Genomic DNA, 13,893 nt, shown 5'->3' with positions numbered 1-13,893 from the left:
TAGGTGGCAAAATCCCTGTAGATCCCATGATGCTGTATCTTGGAGTAATTAAAGAGGATGTTGTGGTAAAAAAAAATAAGCTCATTGTTGGTTACAAAACAAATAGCTCAAAGAATGTGTATATAAAGGATATCTTTATGAGAGGATGGGTTTCTTGCAAAGGTCCAAAGGAGACGCCTTTTCACAAAAGTGGAAGGAATGGATTGCCTTCATGTGTCATGGTCCTGGGTCTTCTGCACAGTGTTTTGTGTTTTTCATTCAACTTCTGTTCTTGTTAGATATTACCGACTGGTTATATGTAATGGTTTTAATGTTCAATGGAAAACAATAAATGACAGCAGAAAGATGCAGAAAGGTTTAGTTTCATAACTGGACTTCATTAATGTTCTTTAACACTAAGTTAGGTTTAGGCAAACATCGTACAGTGCTCAGCTGTCTCTGAATGATCAAATGATATGAACTGAAACATTTCCATTAAAAACAGCAGGTCCATTTTATTTTACAGGGAGCCTATTTGCCATTTACTTGAGTTACTAAGACCTGCAGGTGCATCCTGGAAACGAAGAAACAGAAGCACAGAGAGGTGATGCTTCACTAACCGAGAGTGAAGATACATTTGCAAATCTACAACCAACATTTTAAACCAGTAACACTTGCCTTCTCTCTTACTCTTATGAAGAAATATTAAATGATGCTCTCTAGTGGTCAAATATTACTTAGTCTGTATGTCAGAATATACTTGTGTTTTAACTATGGGAGCAAGAAAATTGAAAATTTTGTGCTTATGAGTGTTGTTTTCCTCAGTGTGCCCCTCTCTAAAATGTAACAGTTCATTTCAATCAACTTAAATTTATGTTAGTGCAAAACAGTGGCACAATCCCATTTATTCACAAGAAAACACATTTTTAAATCGATGCTTTTATTAATTTAATGCAAAACATGAATTCCTGAAAATACTTGTTGAAAACCAGCTAATGAATACATGACTTAAACCTTTTGCATTATTCTGATTTCTAACACGTAAAGACTGTAATGAGCAAACAGCACAAGCAGTAAAGAAGCAGATTTTAAATGCACATTCTGGTCATCAACTACTCAGTGGGACATTCTGACTTCTTGATGGTTTTCTCTGAAGTCTGTGAGCCCAAAGACACTTTACATGTATAAATCTTATCCATGTTCCAGTCTGATGTCTGGATGGTCAGAGAGCTGCTGATTTGGTAAGTCTGGTCTGGTCTCTGAACAGCAGTGCTGGTAGAGATCCCACTGCTCACTGGACTCCCAGCAGCCAACCAGCTCACATCTGCAAAAGGCACAGACTGACTGGACAGACAGACCACAGAAGCTGTGTCGGACTGGAGCTCAGCACTGGACGGAGGGAAGACTGTCAGGACAGGAGGAGGGAGGCTGGAGCCTGAAAATACATGAAAGATGTTCAGGAAAAATCAAAGGAAATGAAATAAAATAATGAAAACAAAAAAAATCAAGACATCAATAAGAGTCAATATGGAATTAACATAATATTAGAAGAAAACAATACTACTATACTGTTATTTGCAAAAATATACAGACATAACCCAACATAGCAATTGAATTTCTTTATAAGTTTTCCCAAAATAAAATATGATTAGCTACTCTTTAACTTTTCATGTAAGATGTCATGTCATGAATTTAATTCTGGTTTCTGCATAACATGTGAGCATTTTTCTTTCTTTAAAAAAAATGGTACGGCCAGGTTCTAATCACTTAAAATTAATTTTCAACTTTAGTAACACTGTTAACTGCTATTGAAGAAAGAGAAAACAGGCCTATGTTTTTGAAATGCCAACCCAAATATAAATTAAAACATTATGAGAATAATAAGAACGAACAATATCATATTTCACATCATTCTCAGTGAACATTTATATAAAAATATACAAATTTGGTTAGACACCTTTTCAGTTTTTTGATTGCACAAAATCACAAAAGATGATGTTGAACAAGAAACATTTTGACTTAGTCATCAGCAGATTTTTGCAAAATCTCTCTTGTTTTATGATCCGTTAAACAGCACTTACTTGTCACAATCAGCTTGGTGCCTTGTCCGAATACCACAGTGATTCAGTTTGTATACATGGCTGTACAAAAACCTCCTGACTGTAACTGATGAGGGGAGAGGAACTGAAACATCCTGTAGAGACCAACTTGTACTGTCAACATCTCATTCTCTTCATCAATCTGTTCATTTTAAACAATGTTAAAGTGTTTTAAATACCGTCTCTCTCTGTCTCTCTTATTCCTTCATGTCACTTGTTTTGTGCAAGATTTCATGAAGTCCTCGTTATTGGCCAGCATTAATCAGAGCTGCCTCTCAAGAAGATTTTGGTGACAGCCTTTCTTTCTGCCTTATAAATGTGTTTTTAATTACACACTGATGAATACTGAATTTGTTTGTAACAACGACCACCACTGAGAGTAATAGTCCTCAGGTCATATATATCTGTGTGTGTGTTTGTGTATTTGTGAACCAAAAATTGGTATTTATGTCAAAGTCTTATTCATTTCAAATAAGTTGAATGTTTATTGTGCTTTTGTTATTCAATTTGTTGGCATTCGTTTGTTGTAAAATAATTCTAAATTAGTATTGTATTCTTTGTTGTTCTTTTTATTCATTAGTCATCAATAACAAAGCATGTGATGTTAGGGGAACATACTATTGCTATCTGTTTGCTTTTGCAAATAAAAGTTTTATCTTTTATAATTTCTATTTGCACATAGCCTTTGGACCAGCTAATAGAGCAGAAAAATACAAGAAATGTATTTTTGACATAACTGTGTAGTGTAAACAGTCACTTTCAAGAACATTTACAGATCATCATTTGGTAGTTTATGGGCACTTGTACTAATTATTTAAGTGAAAATACATAAAATTCATTAAAGTTTCATGGTGCTCCATTTGCTGCTCCAAGGTGCTGTCCTCACCTTTTCTGCCAGGTCGTCGTCTGGTTTCCTGTGTCCTCTTGGCTTCTTCACCCACGTGCTACTCACCTGTTGCTCGTCACTGCTAATCGATCCCGGCAGTACTGAAGGCCTTGTTGGAGTGCCATTCCTCCTAAGTTCCTCGTTGTACCTCCTTTAGTGTAGGCCCGGCTCTCTCTAGTGTACTTCCCTGTGTTCCCTGGTATTTCTTCTAACATCTGTCTCCGTCTCCCTGTATAGATCTTCCTGGATCCTTGCTTGTTTCCCTTGGACCTGACATGAATAAGCATAAGTGAGAGTGAGTCACAGTGTGGAATTGGACTGAGTGTGTTTCCTGTTATGGACTGAAACAAAGAGTAGCGTGAGTGAGTTTTCCCTGACCTTCTCTTCGAATCCCTGGAACCTTCTTTGCATTATTCCCGTATATATGTAAATAACTCATCTGGTGTTGTAAATAAAACCCCTTTTGACTGCACAGCTCTGCGTCCTGCTTAACTAAATGTGACATTCAAGTATTCTTGACAGAATTCCAGGAAGAAGAATAGACACTGAGTAGATACTGTTTATTTCCTTCCCATGAGTATTATGTCAGTCAGTTTGAGCTTCATCATTTGATCTAGCTCAGACTGACTAGCTCAAATATATACAATAATAATACAATAACTACAACAAATGACACCATCAGAATTACCAAAGTCATGTTTAATCACCATGTCTGACAAAAATAATGTTCTTGAAAAGTGGTTGTAAAAGTATCAAACATTTACTAGTGTCCTTAACCTCACCTTTCTACATTTTCCTTCTGCCTTATAAATATGTTTGTGATCAATACAAACTAAATGTAAATGAAGATGTCCTAGATGTTCTAAACTATCTTCAGTATAGCTTTGTATTTTTGTTTAACTGCATGTTAACAACACTTTGTTTTAAACAATAAGTTAAACTGCAGTTGGAATGTAACAGTTAGACATGTGAGTAGTGTCTATAAAATTTATTAAAAACAGCAACATATAATACTGTATGTTGGATAGTTTGGTTTAAATGATCATTTGGGCTGATGTGAGTAAATGAGATGTACATATTTCAGTGCTTTGTTCTTTATGCTTTTAATAACAAAGATTAAAAAGCATTAAAAATGGAAAAATTGAGTGTTTATCAACATGTTATGTGAAGGTGGTGAGTTTGACTGAGTTTTCTTGATGGGTCTTTTTTCTGCATGTAAAAGTTTCTCAAAAAGCAGAAGTACTAATGAGGAGGTTTTTGTCACTGTCTAAATCACTGTGGTACAGCTGCACTGGCAGAGTCATCCCATGTCTGACAGTAATACACTGCAGAGTCTCCTGTCTCTGCTCGCTTGATAATGAACTGGTAATCAATGTTTGATGAGGATTTAGAGTTGAATCTGTCTGAGGAGAATCCTGTTCCAAAGCTGAGTGAGCTGCTAGAATGATAAAATCTTAGAACATACTGAGGAACCGTTCCAGGAACTTGTTTATACCAGCTAACAGAATTCCCATCATATCTCTCTATGTTACAGTTGAGAACAACTTCTTGATCTGGAGAAACTGTGTGGACAGCAGGTGTTTGGGTCAACACGATCACTGCATCAACATCTGCCAGGAAACACAGAAAAAACTGAAGATAAATTTTAGCTCTAAATATGGAATAAAAAATAGGAATGAGAAGAAGATCTTACATGTTAGAGCAGTGATGAGAGTGCAGAGGGTCCACAGCATGTTGTCAGTGTGAGGTGTAAATGATCTTTACTGTTCAGCTGAGATGTGAGTGAGATTGTGAGAAGAGATACTGGAGCTTATAAAGACACCGAGGAAACCAAAGGAGGAGGAGATTCAACAAAACTACTTTCATTCATAGATCAAATGATTTATGAGCAGTTTGTCATTGTTGTTCACATTGTTTCACAATGTTTTGGATTCATATTCATCATTCATGCTCATGACTGTCGTAAAATAATGTTCTCGAACAGTTAATGTAAAAGAAACAAATATTTATAACTGATGTCCTTATGCCCACACGTTACATTTTCTTTCTACCCACAGGTGTTTATGATCGATTTTCAACTAAAATTTAAGTGCATTTTCAGTTTATATATAAAAATGTTTTCTTGACAGTTGACAGTTCTTCATTTACATGTATCTATTTTACACAACCTCATTGTGTAACAAACACTATCCTTTTAGTCTGATTATTGCCACATGTACTGCAGCTGGAATGTAACAGTTTTAACACTATAGACTAGTATACATCAAATTTATGTAATTAAAGCGAATCACATACAGCAGCATACACATTTGTGTGTTTGTTAGCATTTTGTGTATAATCATTTGTGTTATTGTAGATGAATGTGCACATATTGAAATTCCTTGCTTATTTATATGTTCAGTGATAAATGTTAAAATGAGTCACAAAAAAGTAATTCAGTGTTTATTTCAGTTTTTTTCTCGCATTGGGTCAAATCTCATCAAAGCTCTTTAAACGAGCTCTTTTGTCAGTCACAACTCTAGAGTGATTACTTTCCTGAATACTTTCCTGGATTAATGTTTTCAATCAAATTACTTCAAACTGAATATTTTGATAACTTGGTTTTCAGGGATGGTGAAAGCTTTGTATTAATAATAATAAACTTTATTTATAAAGCACACTTAAAAACCAAGGGTATGCCAAGGTGCTTAACAAGTAGCATAGAGAATAGAAGGAAGATAATAGAAATAGGACCAAAGCAAGTACTAGGTATGCAAACAGGTAGCTGTCACTGATACATAGGAAAGCAACAGGTACAGAGCAAACAAGAAGTTAAATGAGCATAAAAGTGCATAATATAAAATCATAAAAGAAATATTAACTAGAGGGAAAGGCAAGATTGAATAAGTGGGTTTTTAGTCGTGATTTGAACAGTGCAATGGAATCAGATGCGTGGAGGTCGAGAGGAAGGGTATTCCACAGTACCGGGGCAGCCAGAGCAAACGCACGGTCACCCAGGGACTTCAGCCGAGATCTGGGTTGGGTCAGAAGTAGTTGAGTGGCGGATCTAAGTGTTCTAGCAGGAGTATGTGATTTGAGAAGTTCACTAAGATAACGTTTGTGACCTCCAGGTTGGATTATTGTAATTCCTTGTACTACGGTCTTCCCTCTTCTCTTCTTCTTAGACTACAAACAGACCAAAATGAAGCAGCCCGCCTCTTGACTGGTACCAGGAAATTTTTCCCTATTACTCCTGTTCTAGCTAGCTTGCATTGGCTGCCCATAAAGTACCGTATTCAATTTAAAATATTACTCCTTACATTCACCTTAAAAGCAATGTGAGTCACAGCAGCAGGAGGCAATGTGGTCACATGAATGACACCCACTCACAAAATCTTTGGACATGAAAGTCCAAATATTTTGGGACGATACATGTTTAACTCTAAGAAAGGAAATAGGTGGCAAAATCCCTGTAGATCCCATGATGCTGTATCTTGGAGTAATTAAAGAGGATGTTGTGGTAAAAAAAAAAAAAGCTCATTGTTGGTTACAAAACAAATAGCTCAAAGAATGTGTATATAAAGGATATCTTTATGAGAGGATGGGTTTCTTGCAAAGGTCTAAAGGAGACGCCTTTTCACAAAAGTGGAAGGAATGGATTGCCTTCATGTGTCATGGTCCTGGGTCTTCTGCACAGTGTTTTGTGTTTTTCATTCAACTTCTGTTCTTGTTAGATATTACCGACTGGTTATATGTAATGGTTTTAATGTTCAATGGAAAACAATAAATGACAGCAGAAAGATGCAGAAAGGTTTAGTTTCATAACTGGACTTCATTAATGTTCTTTAACAGTAAGTAAGTTAGGTTTAGGCAAACATTGTACCGTGCTCAGCTGTCTCTGAATGATCAAATGATATGAACTGAAACATTTCCATTAAAAACAGCAGGTCCATTTTATTTTACAGGGAGCCTATTTGCCATTTACTTGAGTTACTAAGACCTGCAGGTGCATCCTGGAAACGAAGAAACAGAAGCACAGAGAGGTGATGCTTCACTAACCGAGAGTGAAGATACATTTGCAAATCTACAACCAACATTTTAAACCAGTGACACTTACCTTCTCTCTTACTCTTATGAAGAAATATTAAATGATGCTCTCTAGTGGTCAAATATTACTTAGTCTGTATGTCAGAATATACTTGTGTTTTAACTATGGGAGCAAGAAAATTGAAAATTTTGTGCTTATGAGTGTTGTTTTCCTCAGTGTGCCCCTCTCTAAAATGTAACAGTTCATTTCAATCACCTTAAATTTATGTTAGTGCAAAACAGTGGCACAATCCCATTTATTCACAAGAAAACACATTTTTAAATCAATGCTTTTATTAATTTAATGCAAAACATGAATTCCTGAAAATACTTGTTGAAAACCAGCTAATGAATACATGACTTAAACCTTTTGCATTATTCTGATTTCTAACACGTAAAGACTGTAATGAGCAAACAGCACAAGCAGTAAAGAAGCAGATTTTAAATGCACATTCTGGTCATCGACTACTCAGTGGGACATTCTGACTTCTTGATGGTTTTCTCTGAAGTCTGTGAGCCCAAAGACACTTTACATGTATAAACCTTATCCATGTTCCAGTCTGACGTCTGGATGGTCAGAGAGCTGCTGATTTGGTAAGTCTGGTCTGATCTCTGAACAGCAGTGCTGGTAGAGATCCCACTGCTCACTGGACTCCCAGCAGCCAACCAGTTCACATCTGCAAAAGGCACAGACTGACTGGACAGACAGACCAGAGAAGCTGTGTCGGACTGGAGCTCAGCACTGGACGGAGGGAAGACTGTCAGGACAGGAGGAGGGAGGCTGGAGTCTGAAAATACATGAAGGACAAACAAAAAAAGAGAAATGAAAGGAAAGAAGGAAATTGGACATGAGGTCATAAAACCAGAAGAAATCAAGAAGACTCAATATGGAATAAATATAACAATTGTTATGAAGTTAGAAGAAAACAAAACTAATGTATAAAATATGAACTAAAATATATGGATCCAACATATCATTTGAATTTCTTTTTGTATTTTTACAGTATAAAATATGATTAGTCACTGTTTAATTTTCCATGTAAGATGTCTTTGATTTAATTCTACACATTTCTGCATAACATGTCAGCTAATGTGGGTAATTTTCTTTCATATCAAAGAAAAGTTCTAATCACTTCAAAGTAATTTTGAACTTTAGTAACAGTGTTAACTACTATTCAAGAAAGAGAAAACGGGCCTATGTATGTTTTTGAAATACCAACCTAAACATAAATTAAAAGCAATAAGAACAGAAAAACAACATATTTCACACCATTTTCATAGAACTGGTTTGACACCATTTCACATTTTTTAAACATGTCATTCATGTCTCCTGTACATGAGACAACCTGAAACTATTTCAGATTGTACAAAATCGTAAAAAATGATGCTGAACAAGAAACATATTGAACTAAGTAGTCATCAGCAGATTTTCGCAAAATCTCTCTTGTTTTATGATCAGTTAAAAAGTACTTACCTGTCACAATCAGCTTGGTGCCTTGTCCGAATACCACAGTGATTCAGTTTGTATACATGGCTGTACAAAAACCTCCTGACTGTCACTGATGAGGGGAGAGGAACTGAAACATCCTGTAGAGACCAACTTGTACTGTCAACATCTCATTCACTTCATCTGTTTGTATTTTATAACTGTGTCTCTCTCTTTGTAGTTTATTCCTTCATGTCACTTGTTTGTGCAAGATTTAATAAAGTCCTCATTATTGGTCAGAATTAATCAAAACTGTACTGCCTCTCAATAAGATTTTGGCCACAGTCTGCTTCACTATGAACCAGCTTTCTTGGGAGAGTGTTCCCATGTCTGACAGGAACTCACTGCAGAGTCTCCTGTCTCTGCATGATTGATAAAAGCCTGAAAATCAGTGTTTGGTCAGGATTTAGATATTAATCTGTCTGAGGAGAATCCTGCTGAAAATGCAGTTGACCTGTGAGAATGATGAAATCTCAGAAATGAGGCGAAGAACCAGGAACCTGTTTGTACCAGCCGACATAAAAGCTTTCAGCTTTTTTAATGTTGTATTTGAGCAGGTTAACGGTAAAAAATCCAATGTTTAATAAGACATTATCTGGAGATTGTATGTTACTCTGCATTTTCTTGATTGGACTATACTGTGAATAAGTCTAAGAAAGCATATGTACTGCCAAGAGGTTTGTAACACATTGTGATAAGTACAGTGTCTTCTATTTCTGCGAACTTGATAGTTAAATGATAATTAATGTTTGATGAGGACGTAGAGTTGAATCTTTCTGAGGAGAATCTTGTTTCAAAGCTTTTGAGCTGTCAGAATGGAGAAATCTTAGAACATACAGATGATCTTCTCTAGGAACTTGTTTATACAGCTAATAGAATTCCTATCATCTCTCTCAATGTTGCATTTGAGAACAGCTTGTTGAAAACTTTGTACTTAAGTACAGTAAGTAAGTATTTGTACTTGGTTACTTCCCACCTCTGGGGACAGAAAACCTGTTCCAACGCCAAGTGAGCTGCCAGAATGAAAACTGAGGAACCCCTCCAGGAAATTGTTTAGACCATCTAACATAATTGAACCATATTGCAGCTGAGAACAACTTCTTGACCTGGAGAAACCTTGTGGACAGCAGGTATCTGGATAAACACTTCCGCTGCATTAACATGTGCCAACAAACACAGAAAGAACATGAGTGAAATGTCTTTCTCCAAAACGATGGGCTATGAAAGAGATGAGAAGAACGTCTTACACTTTAGAGAAGTGATGAGAGAGCAGACAGACCCCAGCATGTTGTCAGTGTGAGGTGTAAACATCCTTTAATATTCAGCTGAGATGTGAAAACGATTGTAGTGACAAGAGAAGCAACAGATCAAATTCAATTTAGCTGCATTTTTATTTCATATGAAACATTTTTAAAACTATTATGCAACTTTATCAGTATCTGTTTAGGTTGATTAATGTGATTTACTGCAGCTAGAATGTGACAGTTATCAGAGTTTTAGACAACCGTTTGTCAAATTGCTGTTATTTAAAAAGACACACACATAATAGGTTTAATTGTGTTAGATGCACATAATTTAAAATGCACATAATTGTGTACATATATATGGCAATTTGTGTTGTTGGTGGTCATTATACTCCTCGATATTTTATACTTTCAGTGATGAATGTAAAAATATATCAAAACAAGTAATTTAGTATTTATTAGCAGACTGTCTGAAGTTGTTGAGTTTTCATTGATGAACATTAAAATCAAAAATAACAATAAACACACTATTTGAAGGTGGTGGGTTTACACTGAGTTTGCTGAATGGGTCTTTTGTCAGCATGTGAAAAAAGAGCATCAAAAAGCAGAAGTATCAGTGGGGAGGTTTTTGTCACAGTGTAAATCACTGTGATACTGCATTATTGCTGTCCCATGTCTTACAGTAATAAACTGCAGAGTCTCTCTCCTCCACATTTTTGATGATCAAACGATAATCTTTTGTTGACTGATGAGTGGATGTGAATTTTGGAGAGGAGAACCCAGAGCCATAGCTTGGAGAACTAGAGCTATGATAAAAATACAGCACAAACTGAGGAACTCCTCCTGGAATCTGTTTATACCAATAGACATAGTTAGTAACAGTCCCCAGGTTACAGTCCATGGTGGCTGTCTCTCCTTTCCTCACTGATAAAACAGGAGGTTTCTGTGTCAGCACCGTCACACCACTCACACCTGCAAACAACATGAAGACATGCAGTCAAGAGAAACACAAGCACATATGAATCCAACAAATAACTACTAATCTGAAGTATAAATGAGGTTCCATACATGTTAGAGCAGTGATAAGAGCACAGAGAGTCACCAGCATGTTGTCACTGTGTGTTGAGACCTGTGACCTAGAAAGAGTGCACTGCTTCTGTAGGAGGAGAGGAGGTGTGAGCCATTAAATATGTGACAGAAACTCAGAGAGACTGACAGGAGGAGGAGCTAAATCTGCGTAGTTTGCGATGTTTGGGTAATTTATGTTCAGTGGAGGGTAATTCTGCTTTTGTATTAATAAATATTGGTGATTGTGATGTCTCCCTCTGCTCCCTTAAGATTGTGCTGCTGCATTTTATTATGAAAAATTGTTTGCTATGTCTCCTGGGTGAGGTGTTCCAGGCATGTCTGACTGGGAGGATTCCCCGGTGCAGACCCCGGATATGCATATCTCTCGGCTGGCTTCAGAACACCTTGATGTTCCCCCAGAGAAGCTGGAGGAGGTCTGGGGTCCTCTGCTTAGGCTGCTGCCCCTGAGACCCGGCCCTGGATAAGTGGAAGAAGATGTATGTATGGATGGATGGTTGCTATGTCCTTCAGGTTTATTACTGATGCTTTTACCATTACCAGTTTTTATGTTTGGACAAAAAAAAAAAGATCAGAATCCCGCTAACCCTTACAGTTACCTGTTATAATTACATAATCAACAACCTTGAAATGTATGAACTTCTCTGGAAATTCACATGAAACTGGAGTGTTTAGGATTAGAAGAACATTTGATAAAATGTTACGCCATTTATGAACATTAAACAACTGAATAAAGAGTTCAAAAAAGAGAATAATTTTAGTACTAGAACTGTGTGGGCTCCTTTTTCAATGCAAACTTGAGCCACATGAGTTTTATGGTATTTCTCACAAATGAAATCACTGTGATACAGGCGTTTTGATATAGTTCCCCTGATTCACAAAAACAAATACCAGTGTCGCTCATCTACATCTTGAGAGTTAAACACAACAATTAGAGGACTGACTAATTTGCGTTTACTAAAACATTTTGGTTTTAGACACTCAAATTCATTTTTGTATTCATTTGTTTTGTTCTACAATTAATGGTTGGAAATGTTAACTCAGTCACTCAGTTGTGTTTTGTTTGTTTTTTGTCTCAGTATTCATGATTGTGTTATGTTCTACTCAATAGAGTCTATGTTTCAGTGCAGTACAATGCTTACCCTCCTCCTTTTAACTCTAAATCCATGTCTAAGGATGATGTAGAATTTAGTCAGTCTGAGGAGAATTCTGTTACAAAGTAAAGTGAATTGTCCTCATTTAAAAACTCTCCATCAGCTCCATCAGAGACTTGAACCATTACAGGCAGTTCCTTGAACAATTTTAGTTCAAATGCAAATGGCCTTATCATCACACATCACACATTTTCTTCTTTTCTTACATTTAATGATGCTGAATCTATGTTTATAACTATTTAAGAGTTGAGTCTGGTGTCTAAATTTATATTACTTATACGTACATGCATACAATGTAGGACTGCTTTTTGTATATGATTTTGCATATGAGTAGTTATTGACTGACAGCTGGGATAGGCTCCAGCGCCCCCCGCAACCCTGAAAAGGATAAGCGGAAGCGAATGGATGGATGGATGGATGAATATGGATTTTCCCCAGTTTTCTTTGTTCATGATTTCAATGATAAATATTTAAAAAAAAAATGAACAAACAAATAACACACTATTTGAAGGTTTGTTTGTTAGAGGTGTCTTTTACCAGGTTGTGAAAGAGTCTTAAAAAGCAGAAGTATCAGTGTGGAGGTTTTGTCACAGTGTGAATCCCTGTGATACTCCACTGTTAGCAGAGTTGTCCCATCTTACAGTAATAGACTGCAGAGTCTCTGTCATGGTCCTGGGCCATGTGGGCCCAGTATTCTTAGTTTTCATGTATTTTTGTATTTTGTTCTTTATTTAGGCCATGCTTCCTGGGTTGATCTGTTACGTTGTTCCTTATGTGTTTTCCCTTTGTGACTCTTACCCCCTGTGTGCCCCTCTGTGTATTTATGAGCCCTCGTCTCTCTTTGTGCTTTATTCTATGTTTTCCCCAGCCCGTTATGTCTGCGTTCTCCCCGTGCTCTCTCTCCTCCTGTCTGAACCTCTGTGCCTGTACCCGTCAGCGTTATGTTCACCCCGCCCTGTCTCGTTATGGTTATCTGTGTCACCTGTGTTCCCCGTGTGTTCCCACTTTCCTCGTTAACCCTCTGTGTATTTCTGTCTGCGTCTTCCTCTGTTCGACGTCGCGTTCTCCCTCATGCCGTGTGTGGTTCTCCCCGTGTCTTCCGGTATATGTTACTTTAGCTTTTCCCAGTTTAGTGTAGTTTTGCATTGCTTTGGTATCATCGTTATTGTTTATCACTTGTCAGCAATAAAGCTGCATTTTGAGTTTATCCCCCGTGTCTGTGAGTTTGCAATTTGGGTCCTCATCCTGCCTGCCACACGGCCGAAACATGACAGAAGAACGCGACCACGATATGGACCCAGCGACTCCTGGCAGAGACCTAATACAAGCGGTGGAGTCGTTATGCTACCAGTGGAGCCGAAGCTCTAGTGAGGAGGAGAGGGAGGAGTTACTTTCCTCGTTGGGGACAAGCGTCACGGTTTTTCCCTGGTTATGGGAGGCGCTACCCCCTCTGATCTCGGACTTCCTCCGCACCATCCTCCCAGCCTGCCCTCGGCAGCATCAGCGGTCCGGTGTGCGGACTGCGTCACCACAGCCCCGTGGCCGCGCAGCCTCCCCTCCGCCTGCTGTGAGCATACAAGTCGGCACGCTGAGGTTCGCCACGGCACCACACTCCTCTACGCTGGCGCCCTCCCTCTACTCGCCGGTTTCCACTTCGCTGTCGCAGCTCAGTCGTTCACCCTCACCGCCTCGACCGACCTACCCGTCTTCCGCTTCCTATCTGGCACGGATGTGGTCAGAAGACAAGGAGCCGGTCGCCACAGAAATCGAAGTTTCATCCACGACCACCTCAAAGAGGAAGCGGCGTTCGCGTCGCCGTCGCCCAGCGCTACGGCATGTTTCGCCCTCCAACGAGCCACACGAGGATGCGGGGGAGGTCATGAATTTCGACCTG

General features: G+C 38.1%; 2 pseudogenes; both read right to left on the bottom strand.

Annotated features, from left to right (window-relative positions):
* Positions 1 to 922: 922 nt before the first annotated feature.
* Positions 923 to 4,723, bottom strand: LOC113020667 (immunoglobulin lambda-1 light chain-like; annotated as a pseudogene).
* Positions 4,724 to 7,323: 2,600 nt separating this feature from the next.
* On the bottom strand, positions 7,324 to 10,943 carry LOC113020662 (immunoglobulin lambda-1 light chain-like; annotated as a pseudogene).
* Between the last annotated feature and the right edge of the window lie 2,950 nt (positions 10,944 to 13,893).

The sequence above is a fragment of the Astatotilapia calliptera genome, chromosome 4 (assembly GCF_900246225.1).
Source record: "Astatotilapia calliptera chromosome 4, fAstCal1.2, whole genome shotgun sequence".
Classification (NCBI taxonomy): Eukaryota; Metazoa; Chordata; class Actinopteri; order Cichliformes; family Cichlidae; genus Astatotilapia; species Astatotilapia calliptera.
The sequence above is the reverse complement of the archived record's forward strand: the minus strand, read 5'-3'. Positions and strand labels throughout refer to the sequence as shown.